This window comes from Bubalus kerabau, chromosome X, assembly GCF_029407905.1.
Source record: "Bubalus kerabau isolate K-KA32 ecotype Philippines breed swamp buffalo chromosome X, PCC_UOA_SB_1v2, whole genome shotgun sequence".
Taxonomy (NCBI): Eukaryota; Metazoa; Chordata; class Mammalia; order Artiodactyla; family Bovidae; genus Bubalus; species Bubalus kerabau.
The window spans coordinates 151,431,652-151,444,213 of NC_073647.1; the positions used below are offsets into that span (position 1 = coordinate 151,431,652).

Below are 12,562 nucleotides of genomic sequence, written 5' to 3' on the forward strand. Positions count from 1 at the left end.
CCCAGCCATGGGGATGAAGTACCAGCTACCCGGCAGCCTCCACTGGTTGGCATGGTGTGGGGCTGACCCATTTGCTACCAAAGCCTGCTCCTCCAAGGCTCAGCAAACCTACTGACACCCACTGGGTTAGGTCAGTAGGTGACAGGAAACTAGGCAGTGAGGCCAACCCACACCCTTTTGTCACAATGACAAAAATCATCAGAAGCCAAAAGGAACTTGACAAAACAAGAATCTGAAAACGCTATGTTGTGGGGACAGATGTCATCTCCTAAATTTACGTCTTAGGAACCAATTCCATGATTTCAAGATGTGGGTGAGAAGGGGTGGCCGGGGGTCAGGCTCATTCATCAGCAGCACATCAAAAGGGACTGAAGGGCTTTGGAGACATAAACGTCAACTTGAGCCCAATGCCATGTTCACCCAAAAAGGTCAATTAGGGCTTATGCTAAATGACCAAAAATGTGACAGCAGAACAACATCTGTTGCTTGGGGTCCAGTTCTGAATACTGTACTTCTAGGGTAACTATAAGTAGTCCAGTAAGTGGGTGGATGGAACGGCTGGTGGGAAGAACAGAAATTATCCTCCCAAGTAATAAGCACAGAACCTCATTTTGAACTCTTAAATTCTGTGAAATGTCTCCATTTCAAATTTAGATATGAAATCAGATTACTGAGGAACACTCAAGTTGGGCACAAAGTTTTCCAGACAGTGAAAAGTTTTTCCTAGACACTGAAATAGAGAGAGAGAGAGAGAGAGAGAGAGAGAGAGAGTGTGTGTGTGTGTGTGTGTGTGTGTGTGTGTGTGTCTGTGTACAGGTACCCCTAAAAAAAGTTATTTAAATGATGGGAGGAAATGCTTTGTATTAAAAATAACTTTTAGAGAGCAACCCTTGACAACTGTTGGATTTCAAAAGTAAAAATGTCAAAGTCAACACCTCTGCAAAGAGTAAGTTGACAGTTTACTCAGTTTCTGAGTTTGGAAGGTAATCTTCACAACTGAATTGAAATCAGATGCAAAACCGGTCTTGGGTTTTTCTTGCATTTCCTTTTTCACCCTAACTGTGGCTAATGGAACATGAATTAGATATGCAAATCAGCTCCCGCTAAAAGTGAAATACAGGATCTTAGTCATCTCTTCTTAGATAAAATTGTCTATTGTTGGTTATTAACCAGCCTACATATAAAAGAATAACTTTTAAAATGAGATGGTTGCATAAGAGTTTTCCTTCACCCCTTGGGTCAAATGAGGGGAAATTCCATGGCACAGGAAAAAAATGTATGCTGTTTTCACAGAAAAGATTCTGTTTCCACAAAGTTTGGCAACAGCATTCTTGGACAACTAATATCTTTCTTTTCTCACACTTATTCAATAAAATGTTTCACTGAGAAGCCCCTTGAAGCGGTGGCTATTGATTTGGACATAATGTAACACACACTTTTTTTTCTTTTTGGGATCCTGGGTTCACTGCTTGCCTTAATTCAAAAGACATTCTCAAGTGGTTAAGATAAGCAAACAATCCTGCATGGGACACTCTGGAGATGCTGCTGCTGCTGCTGCTGCTGCTGCTATGTCACTCAGTCGTGTCCGACTCAAGAGTTACCTCCTAGAGCAACAAGATGCACAGAATGTAGGAGGATCTGGAGGAATTCTATAATTCTCTGGGATTTGACCAAAAGCCACCAGGGCAATCTCCAGAATATTTGCAGTCCATCAACTTATGAAGGGGTACACGAAATGTGATATATATCCACACAATGGAGTATTCAGTTCAGTTCAGTTGCTCAGTCGTGTCTGACTCTTTGCGACCCCATGAACTGCAGCACGCCAGGCCTCCCTGTCTATCACCAACTCCCGGACTTCACTCAGACTCACGTCCATCGAGTCGGTGATGCCATCCAGCCATCTCATCCTCTGTCATCCCCTTCTCCTCCTGCCCCCAATCCCTCCCAGAATCAGAGTCTTTTCCAATGAGTCAACTCTTCACATGAGGTGGCCAAAGTATTGGAGTTTCAGCTTTAGCATCATTCCTTCCAAAGAAATCCCAGGGCTGATCTCCTTCAGAATGGACTGGTTGGATCTCCTTGCAGTCCAAGGGACTCTCAAGAGTCTTCTCCAACACCACAGTTCAAAAAGCATCAATTCTTCGGCACTCAGCCTTCTTCACAGTCCCTCTCTCACATCCATACATGACCACAGGAAAAACCATAGCCTTGACTAGACGGACCTTTGTTGGCAAAGTAATGTCTTTGCTTTTCAATATGCTATCTAGGTTGGTCATAACTTTTCTTCCAAGGAGTAAGCGTCTTTTAATTTCATGGCTGCAATCACCTACTGCAGTGAGTATTACTGGTCCATAAAAAGGAATGAAGTATTGATATAGGCTACAACATGGGTGAATCTCAAAAACATTATGCTAAGTGAAAGAAGCCATACCCAAAAGATCACATACAATACCATTTAACATAAATGTTCAGAGGCTTCCCTGGTGGCTCAGTGGTAAAGAATCCATCTGACAATGCAGGAGGCAGGTGTTTGATCTCTGGTCTGGGGAGATCCCACATGCCGTGGAACAACTAAGCCCACAACTATTGAGCTTTTGCTTGAGAGCCCAGGAACTGCAACTACTGAGCCCCTGAGCCCCAATTACTGAAGCCCACTCGCTCAGATGACAGAGGATCAGATGGTTGGATGGCATCACCGATGCAATGGACATGAGTTTGAGTAGGCTCCAGGAGTTGGTGATGGACAGGGAAGCCTGGTGTGCTGCAGTCCATGGGGTCACAAAGAGTCGGACACGACTGAGCAACTGAACTGAACTGAACTCGCTCTAGAGCCCATGCTTTGCAACAAGAGAAGCCACCACAGTGAGAAGCCCGTGCACCATAACTAGAATAACCCCTGCTCACCTCAACTAGAGAAAAGCCCAAGCAGCAAGGACACAGCATAGCTAAATATAAAGAAAAATTCTAAAACAATTGAAAGAATAAATGTCCAGAATAAGACATGAACGGAAAATGACCTATAGGGAAAGAAATGATGAAAATGAGGGGCCATCACTGTGTCATCTGTGATTATCCAGTTGGGTTTCTATGTTGAAGTAATTGTCTCCCTTTGGGCTCCTTTACTCTCCTTCCAGAACGCCCTGTTCAGCGACATTGCAATTATTTCCCATTCCTTTATTCATGATTTCTTTTTAACCACTCTTTTTGGCAGGAGATTGGGATAACTTTAGGCAAAAAATGCTGCAGGGAGGTTCCACGTATCCTTCATCCTTACGTTAGTGGCTTACTTACGTAACTACAGAACACTTATCAAAACTAAGAAAATGAAGCTCGATACAATGGGATGAACGAAAGCACAGAACTTTGGGGGATTCTGCTAATCTTCCCACCAATGTTCTTTTTCTGTTCCAGGATCCAACCCAGGATCTCCCGCTGCATTTAGTTGTCACGTCTCCTTGGTCACCTTCCATCTGGGACAGCTCCTCAGTCTTTGTTCCATATGCCCTTGACTCTTTCAAAGAGTACTGGTCACGTGTTTTGTAGACAGTCCCTCAGTTTGATTTGTCTGGTATTCCCTCAGGCTTTGGCTGAGGTTTGGCACTACTAGGAAGGCAACCAGAGAAACCATATCCTTTGCGATGCATCGTATTGGGGGCGAGTGGTGTTGCCATGTACTGCTCAAGATGTTAACCTTGATTCCTTGGCCAGGGTGGGTCTGCCAAGATTCTCCACTGACATTTTAAATTTCAAATTTATTTCTGCAGGCTCAGAAAAATATTCCTTCACTATCTGCATGTGCCAGGGAGAATGTGGGGCTCCAAAGCAGCAATGAACACTCCTGCCTGCAAAGAAAGATGGCCTGCAAGGCCTTCAACGACACACACATTCCTGGGCTCAGCCTCTCGAGATTCAGAGCCCATGAGTCTGAGAGAGGAGACCATGGCAATGGCCTGGATGGAAAGGCAGAGAGAAAACAGGATGGTGGGCCTACCTTGGAGGAGCTCTCAGTCTAGAAGGAAGAAGAGGGCATAGACATGTCACAAAGCAATGATGGCCATCCTAACAAGGTCAAAACTGAGGGCCGTGTGAGCACAGAGGGACGGAGGCACTACCAACACCGATTCCAAGACTGCAGGCACACACTCGGACTTCGCAGGTCAAGCGGGATTTATGGCCACTGAGGCTGATGGTGGGAGAGACGACAGGACCAGAACTGCAGGTGGGAGCATCACCACCACATGCTGGAGGAAGTCCGAGTGGATGGATGAGCCAGCTGGGTCTGCAGAGCCAGGAAAAGAGACAAACAGAGACCACCAGCAGGAAGGGGGCGGGAGGAGCAAGAGCCCATTGGAGAGGGTTGAAATCAACGATCAGAAACAGGACCGAGGGTTCAGGAGGGAGGAGGAAGCCAGAAGCCAGTAGAGGGAAGAAGTTCAAAGGCGAGGCAAGAAGGAGAGGCAGTGATAATTGAACATGATCTTGGAGGAGGTGCAGGGCAAGTCCTGAACGAGGGGAGGCAACAGAGCCCTGCCCCAGGGCGCACACGACCCCCAGAGTGAACACCACCTTATTGATTGCACCCTGGGCATCTCTCTTGCTTCACACCCTAGAGTCCCAGGGCTGGTGAAGGAGATGTGTCAGGGAGCATTGATGTTTAGAAACGTGGAGGTGGGGCAGCAAGAAACAGATACAACATGCTCTGCTCTGTGCAACCAGTGTTTCAGAGATTGGCAGAAGAAAAAGCTCTGGCCTGATTCCTCAGGGGCATAGTGTAGGGAACGCTGAGTAGTCGTGAGGGCTCAGTAACCAGCAGGCATCTCCCCTGAAGATCACAAAGTTAAAGAAGCTAAGTGCTTTGACCCCCCCAGCAGCGAGGTGGCGCTCAGACACCAGTAGAGAGCTGCCCACAGTGGTAGCAAGTAGCCTGAGTCCCAGTGCTCGGGTTCAAACATGGGCTCCGTCACTTACCAGTTGGGTAACCTTAGCATGGGGCTTCCCTGGTAGCTCAGGGGTAAAGAATCCGCCTGCCAATGCAGGAGACACGGGTTCGATCCTTGGTCTGAGAAGATCCCCTGGAGAAGGAAATGGCAACCCACTCCAGTATTCTTGCCTGGAGAATCCCATGGACAGAGGAGTCTGGTGGGCTATAGTCCATGAGGTCACAAAAAGTCGGACATGCCTTAGCGACTAAACAACCACCACCGCCGCCTTAGGACACAGATTTATCTACTCCATGCCTCTGTTTCCTGGTTCTTAAAAAGTGGATAACAGGGTTTCCCTTTGGGGCGATGAAAATGTTTTGGAACTAGATAGAGTTGGTAGTTGTTCATTGAATGGTTCAATTTAAAATGGTTAATGTTATGTGAATCTCATCTCAATTTGTTTTAAGAGGGCTACCAACCTCATACAGTGTGGTCCTGGGATTAAATGGGTCAGGCAATCCACATTATGCAATGAGAACGCAGTCTGACACGCCGTAAGCTCCAATGAGACTGAGCACAATTAGGTCATCATTCAGCTGCTTCATTCCATGTAAGTGCCATGAAAGCATGCTTAAGGGATCTAGACCACTCAAGTGTCTCAATTTTTCCCTAATGAGTGATTAAAAACCAAACATTTATATTTAAAAATGCATTTCCTCTTAGAATGTGTCAAAGTATCCTGTCTTCCACACTTTCCATCATCTAAATAGCAAGCTCCCATTTCATTCAGCTGCATTTTGTCTTTTAAAAATGAAATACAGCATTTAAAAAAAAACACTGGGCTTCTTTAAATAAGAGAAAACACTGTGTCATCTTTTCTTACCCTGAAAAACACCACCAGAGAATATTTAATAGTACTTATTGTGCAAAAAGACACATTTCAAATTGAGTTGCCAGTGATTTACAATGGATATATTAATACCATTTTTATCCAAAAAGAATGGGATTAAGAAAGACTTTATGAGGCAGTCAAAAGGTTTGTTTCAACAGTTTGTAAACAGATGCAAATAAAGATTGAAGCTTCTCTCATCTAAGAATAAATCGGAAAATCTCATAAACAAAAGCTAACAGTTTTCTGGGACTTGAGGGAAAAAATTACCAAAAGAAAGAAAATGTATGTTAGGAAAAATTAATACAATCAGTGGCCTATCCCTTAGTCATTAAATTCAACAGCGAGTCATTGAGCACAGAGTATAGAACTGGGGAGCAGCTTGGAATGCTAGAGGTTCATCGGTAATTCCTGCAAGGCTAGTATAGGGAGTGATGACGGCAGTCCAACCTTGGAAATGACAAGGTGTGGCAGAAGGCAAAATTAACTTTATACACTGTTGTAGGTTGAATTGTGTCCCAACAAAAATATATGCTCAGGCCCTAACGTCCAATACCTGTGCATCTGACCTCACTCAGAAACAGGGTCTTTGCAAATGAAATCAAGTCAAGATGAGGCCACAGTTGATTAGGGTGAGCCCTAACCTGAAGACTGCTATTCTTCTAAACAGTGGGAAATCTGGACAGGAGAGACACAGGGAAAAGGTGAAGGTAGAGGCAGAGACTGGAATGATGCTGCCAAAAGCCGAGCAATGCCAAGGATTGTGGGCGGCACCAGAAGGCAGGAGACGGCATGAAACGCTCTCCCTCAGAGCCTTCAGTGGGAACCAGCCCTGCTGGGGTTTCAGACTTCCAGCCCATGGAACTGTGAGAGAATAAAGTTCTGTTGACTGAGCCATCCTGCTTGTGTGCTTTGCTACGGCAGCCCTAGGAAACAAATTTATGAGGCACGTTGGGCATGCCCTCTTCAAGGACCTAAGAAGGTGAATAGAAGATGAGTCAAAGACAAAGCCTCTATAGTCAGATATTTTGGCCTTGCCATGCAAGAGTGGCAAGGCCTTCAGCCAGGGCTATATCCCTTTGTGCCTCAGTTTCCCTGTTTTCAAGTGTGGATAATAATAGGATCCACCTCATATGGTTGTCAGGAAGATTGAAAGTGAAAGTCACTCAGTCATGTCCGGCTCTTTGAACTCCCCAGGCCAGAATACTGGAGTGGGCAGCTGTTCCAGGGATCGAACCCAGGTCTCCCACATTGCAGGCGGATTCTTTACCAGCTGACCCACCAGGGAAGCCCATCAGGAAGATTAAATGAGATCAAAGTCATGAAGGCGGCATGAATGCCATTATCGTCATTCTGGAATTTAAACTTTTTACCCTGCATGCATAACAATTCCCTTTCCCTCCTTGACCTACTTTTTAATCCTCTGACAGTTTAGTGTTTCAAACATGGTAGAATCTGTGATACCCCTATTTCAGTGAAAACCTGAGCTTCATGAACAACAGAATCAAGTCTATTTTTGTTATCTCCAGTTGTTACTAGAATAGCCCAACAATAGAAAGGCAAAAATAGTACCAAGTGCCTTTGAGCACAGAGAACAAGGGTCTGTCTCTGTCCTTGCGAGACTGCAGTTGGGTGCCGGGAGAGGGACACATATCCTTGAAGCCAAAAGAAAGAGTGCAGGTGCAAATGAAGATACAAAGGGGCAAAAGTAAAGTTTCTCGAGGCAGAGCTGAATGAGGGGCACACACAAGTCAACAGAAAGTGCAGGGAGCCACCAGGCAAAGAAATCACAGTGGAGGCGAGTCCCAACATGGATTTGAAAAAGAATGGACATATATGGTGGAGGAGGACTGGCATGCACAGAAGACCATGGGCAGTTCCTCGATACGTTAAACATCAAATTACTGTACGACCCAGGAACTCCACTCCTAGGTATACAGCCCTCCAAATTAAAAACAGGTGTTCAAACAAAAACTTGTACACACATGTTCATGGCAGCACTCTTCACAATTGCCAAAAGGTGGAAATAACCCAAATGCCCATCCAGCAATTAATAAACAAAACGTACAACAGAACAGCATTCACTCATAAAAAGGAACAAAGTGCTCATACATGCGACAAAGCACATGGACACTGAAAATACGCTAAATGAAAGAAGCCAGATACAAAAGGCCACATGTTGTGTGAGTCCTTTTATATGAAATGTCCAAAACAGGCAAATTCAGAGAGACAGTAATCAGATTAGTGGTTGCCAGGAGCTCAGGGGAGAGGAAAAGGAGAGCAGGGAGAGGGGTTTTTGGCGGAGGGGGGGAGGTTATGAAAATGTTCTAGAACTAGATAGTGCTGATGTTTGCACAACATTATGAATCTATTACTTGCCACTGAATCATATACTTTAAAATTGCTAGATGGAAAAATTTGTTTTACATATATATACCTGTATACATAACCATAAAATAAAAATAAATTCAATGAAAGGGATAAAAAGGAGGAAAGATTTAAGATGAACAACTACAGAAAGCCACGGTGAGTGTGACAGGGTAACATGTTGTGTAGAAATAAGAGAACTAGTGGTAATTCATTTGTCAACAGGATGGGATGAACTTGGTACAGCACCTAAGGCAATTCTTTTTTTATCCAACGTCAAAAGGACACCCAAAAGCAACATTCTCAAAGCTCTACATAGTTTGAACCTACTGGTTAGGCCCTACCCTACTTCCAGATCACTAATAAACATATTAACAAGTCTTTAGGTCACTGATAAGGAGAAGGCAATGGCACCCCACTCCAGTACTCTTGCCTGGAGAATCCCATGGATGGAGGAGCCTGGAAGGCTGCAGTCCATGGGGTCGCTAAGACTCAGACACGACTGAGAGACTTTACTTTCCCTTTTCACTTTCATGCATTGGAGAAGGAAATGGCAACCCACTCCAGTGTTCTTGCCTGGAGAATCCCAGGGATGGGGGAGCTTGGTGGGCTGCTGTCTATGGGGTTGCACAGAGTCGGACACGATGGAAGCGACTTAGCAGCAGCAGCAGCCGGTCACTGATAAATTGTTATTGATTGGGTTATTCATCAAGGTGAATATATAAGGTGTCTATATCTTTGTCTTCGAAATTTTAAGTCACACTTGTTCAAAATTTCTACCTGAGATGGTCTCTGATGAATGCCCAGAGGTCCTGCGTTCCCAGCATAACTAGTCACCCAGGAGTGGTACCCAAAACCCTAAGTAGATCATGTCACAGGGAACTTGAAGCTGTTTACCAGAAACATGAGGGAATGGGATAGCAGTGGCCTGCAGGCCAGACGGTGGGACGGACGCAGCCAGCCGGTCAAGGGTGCTCTGGAACAATCTCCCACTTGTGAAGATGGCCTGCTGCTGGCTATGGAGGCGTAAGGAATCTTCTGCAAGCCTGTGCAAGGCCCAGCACAGCACATCCACACTGCGGATGGTGGACAAGAGAACAGCTGTTTCCCAGTGGAGCCCAGCCTCTGTTACAGAGCGCCGCGGGGCCGACTTGAGCGGGCCTGTTGTCCAGCAACATCTGAGATGAGGTCATGCACATACCATGATGCTGTGTCACCCCCGTCCAGTTGCTGAAATAATGGTCAAGCCACTGGGGTAATTTGCAATCACCACCTCAATTCCCAAGCTGGGGGCGGCAAGTCTGGGGTTCCCATGAGTCCAAAGGCAAGACTGTTTTCTGGGTCACACAATGCCCAGCTGCGTGTCTCAGGGTCACTGCAAGAGCTGGGTCATGAAGCAGCAGAGGACACTTCCCTGTCCATATCCTCCCACCACGTGGCCCAGTGGCATAGCTGAAGATCCACTGGCGACTGCATCATGGCTAGGCCTGTACATGATTGTATTGGCTCTCTGTCCATCTAGAAGAGGATGTGTCCTTTAGAAGCTGAAGGGTGGATTGTGGTATGGAACAGAACAAAGGTAACAAGACAGACATTCTTAAAATTGTAAATGAGGGGACTTCCCTGGTGGTCCACTGGTTAGTACTACAGACTCCCACTTTGGGGCCGCAGGTTCAATCCCTGGTCAGGGAACTAAGATCCTGCACCACATGGCCAAAAAATTTTTTTTTAATTTTTAAAAGATGTAACTGAGGTCCCACCAAAGAGCAATCAGAACACGTAAATGTGACAAGGGATGCTGAGGCAGAGCACTTCAGGCTCCTGATAAAGCACAAGTTATAACAACAGACAAGAGTTTGTGAGTGTGTGGGGGTAGGGGGTTACTGGTAAAGCTCTGAGCATCCAACGGATTTCTCCAGTGTGGTACTAAGAAAAAGATCACTGTTTCAGAAACTAGATTTCTGGCCATTTGGGTCCTTTGAGTCACTTGACTGTAGATAACATTTCAAAAATCGTTTCAGCATATTGGCTTTATCTTTTTTTTAAAAGACATTTCACAGCTGAATATTTCAGTATGTATATCCCCCCAAAGCACATTTTCCAACATAACCACAATAATACTATTATTATCCCTACACAAGTTCACAACAGCTGCTTAATATCATGCAAGACCCGTGCACACTGAAATTTTGCTAACTGCCCCCTCCCCAAATGTCATTCACAAGTTGGTCTGACTGGACCAGGATTTGACAAGGGCCTGGATATGAGACAGAAGCAAATCTAAAAGGCAGAGAAAGGGAAAAAAAAATCAAAATTATACCTTACTAAAGCTGATTTAAAAACAATCAAATGAAACACACACACTTTTGTGGACTTTTTTCTAGTCAGGGTTTGAAGTAGAGGGGAAAACAGACACAGATTATTTGGGCAGGAAGGGTTGTTCCCTCCTCCACCTTCCACTTGCAAATACTTTATCTCTCAGTCTCCCTAACAGCAGTGGGGGAGCAGCCCCTTAAGGGTGTCGAAGAATTGAGCAGAGGCAAAAACCAGAGAGATGAATTTGGGGAAACTCCAGGAGACAGTGAAGGATGGGGAAGCCTAGGGTGCTGCAGTCCATGGGGTCAAAGAGTCCGATGTGACTTAGTGACTGAACAACAACAAATGGGGGGACCAGAAGGAAGTATTTAAGTAATTTGTAAAAAAAACCAAAGGGGGACCAGAAGGAAGCATTTAAGTAATTTGTAAAAAACCAATGTAGAGATTTGGGGAGGCCAAAAATAAACGCGCTGGGAATTTCAGATTCTCACAAAAGGCCACGAGCATTTCCTAGAGCAGCTCTGTGCCAGATATTTTCACATATGTCCCATTTAATCCTCAAGGAGATCCATGAGAAATTTTTTTTTTTTACTATCCTCATTATATAAAGAAACTGAGGTTGTAAAGCAGTTCCATGGCCTGCTGTGTAGGAATCATGGTTCTCAATACCACCACCACCCAAGATGCCCCCATCCTAATCCTTTCCAAGGTAAAGCGGGATTAGGGTCACAGAATTAAGGTTGCCAAGCAGCTGACCTGAAAATCGGGAGAGTAGCTTAAATGATCCAGGTGGGCTCCATGTAATCACAGGGTCCTTAAATGTGGAAGAGGGCAGCAGGAGAAGTCACTCCCAGATCCCAGTAAAGCCACTGCTGGCTTTGAAAATGGAAGATGGTCACAAGACAAGGAATGGGGCTGGGCAGGGGGCGACTTTCTAGAAAATGGAAAGGGCAAATAAATGGGTTCCCCCCACCATCCCCCGCCCTGAGAGCGTCTAGAAAGGAACACAGCCCTGCATAGCTACTAGGAAAACAATAGCTTTGACATTTGTAGGCAAAGTAATGTCTCTGCTTTTTAATACACGGTCTAGGTTTGTCATAGCTTTTCTTCCAAGGAGCAAGCGTCTCTCAATTTCATGGCTGAAGTCACCATCCACAGTGATTTTGGAGCCCAAGAAAACAAAGCCTGTCACTGTTTCCATTGTTTCCCCGTCTATTTGCCATGAAGTGATGGGACCGGATGCCATGGTCTTCGTTTTTTGAATGTGAATGAGATTAGTGCCCTCATAAAAGAGGCTCCAGAGAGGTCTCTCCCCATTCCACCATGCAAGGACACAGCAAGAAGACAGCCCTGTACAAACCAAACCTTGATCTTGGACTTTTCAGAACCATGAGAAATAAATTTCTGTCATCTGTAAGCCACCCAGTCTATGGTATTCTGTACCAGATGCCCAAGTGGACCGAGACAAGCAGATCATTTGTAACCAAGTAGAGGATTCATGTACAAACAAGTTGGCTGGTGGCATGAGCCACCCAAGCATTAAAAACTCAAGGGGTGGGGGGAGCTGCAGTGTAGACCGCCCACCTGCAGGCAATTGAGAATCTGGTTTTTAAATTCAAATACAATGCTGCTGATTGTTCCCAGTAGGAACTTTTTATCAGGACAGCCAGAGGCTTCTACCAATTTACACTGTTCAATTCGGCTCACAGAGGACGTAATTACATCAGTTCTACAACTCTGAAAATTCTGATAAGCAGCCAACCCAGAAACCTTGTAAATATTACCCCATACAGTAGCATCCGATAGGAAGAACCTGAATAAAACATGAATAGCCTCAAATACAAAGAGCTGAATTCAAACCCTTGATTCCAAAAGCTCCCCAATGCTCCAGATGGACTTTAAAAGATTACCCTGAAAGGAGTGGAGCCCTCTCCTCAGTCACTCGGCACTATTCACTCCAGGCAACCATTTCTATCAGCAAAAACCAGCAGTTCCCTCGACTGTGATGGCTGAGTCACCTAGTGTATTGTTCTTTAGTCGCTCAGTCATCTCTGACTCTTGTGAC

General features: G+C 45.2%; 1 protein-coding gene across 1 annotated transcript in view; it reads right to left on the reverse strand.

Annotated features, from left to right (window-relative positions):
* The window catches only part of GPM6B (glycoprotein M6B), a 158,677-nt gene that overhangs the window by 87,839 nt on the left and 58,276 nt on the right, over positions 1–12,562 (reverse strand). The window lies entirely within an intron of this gene.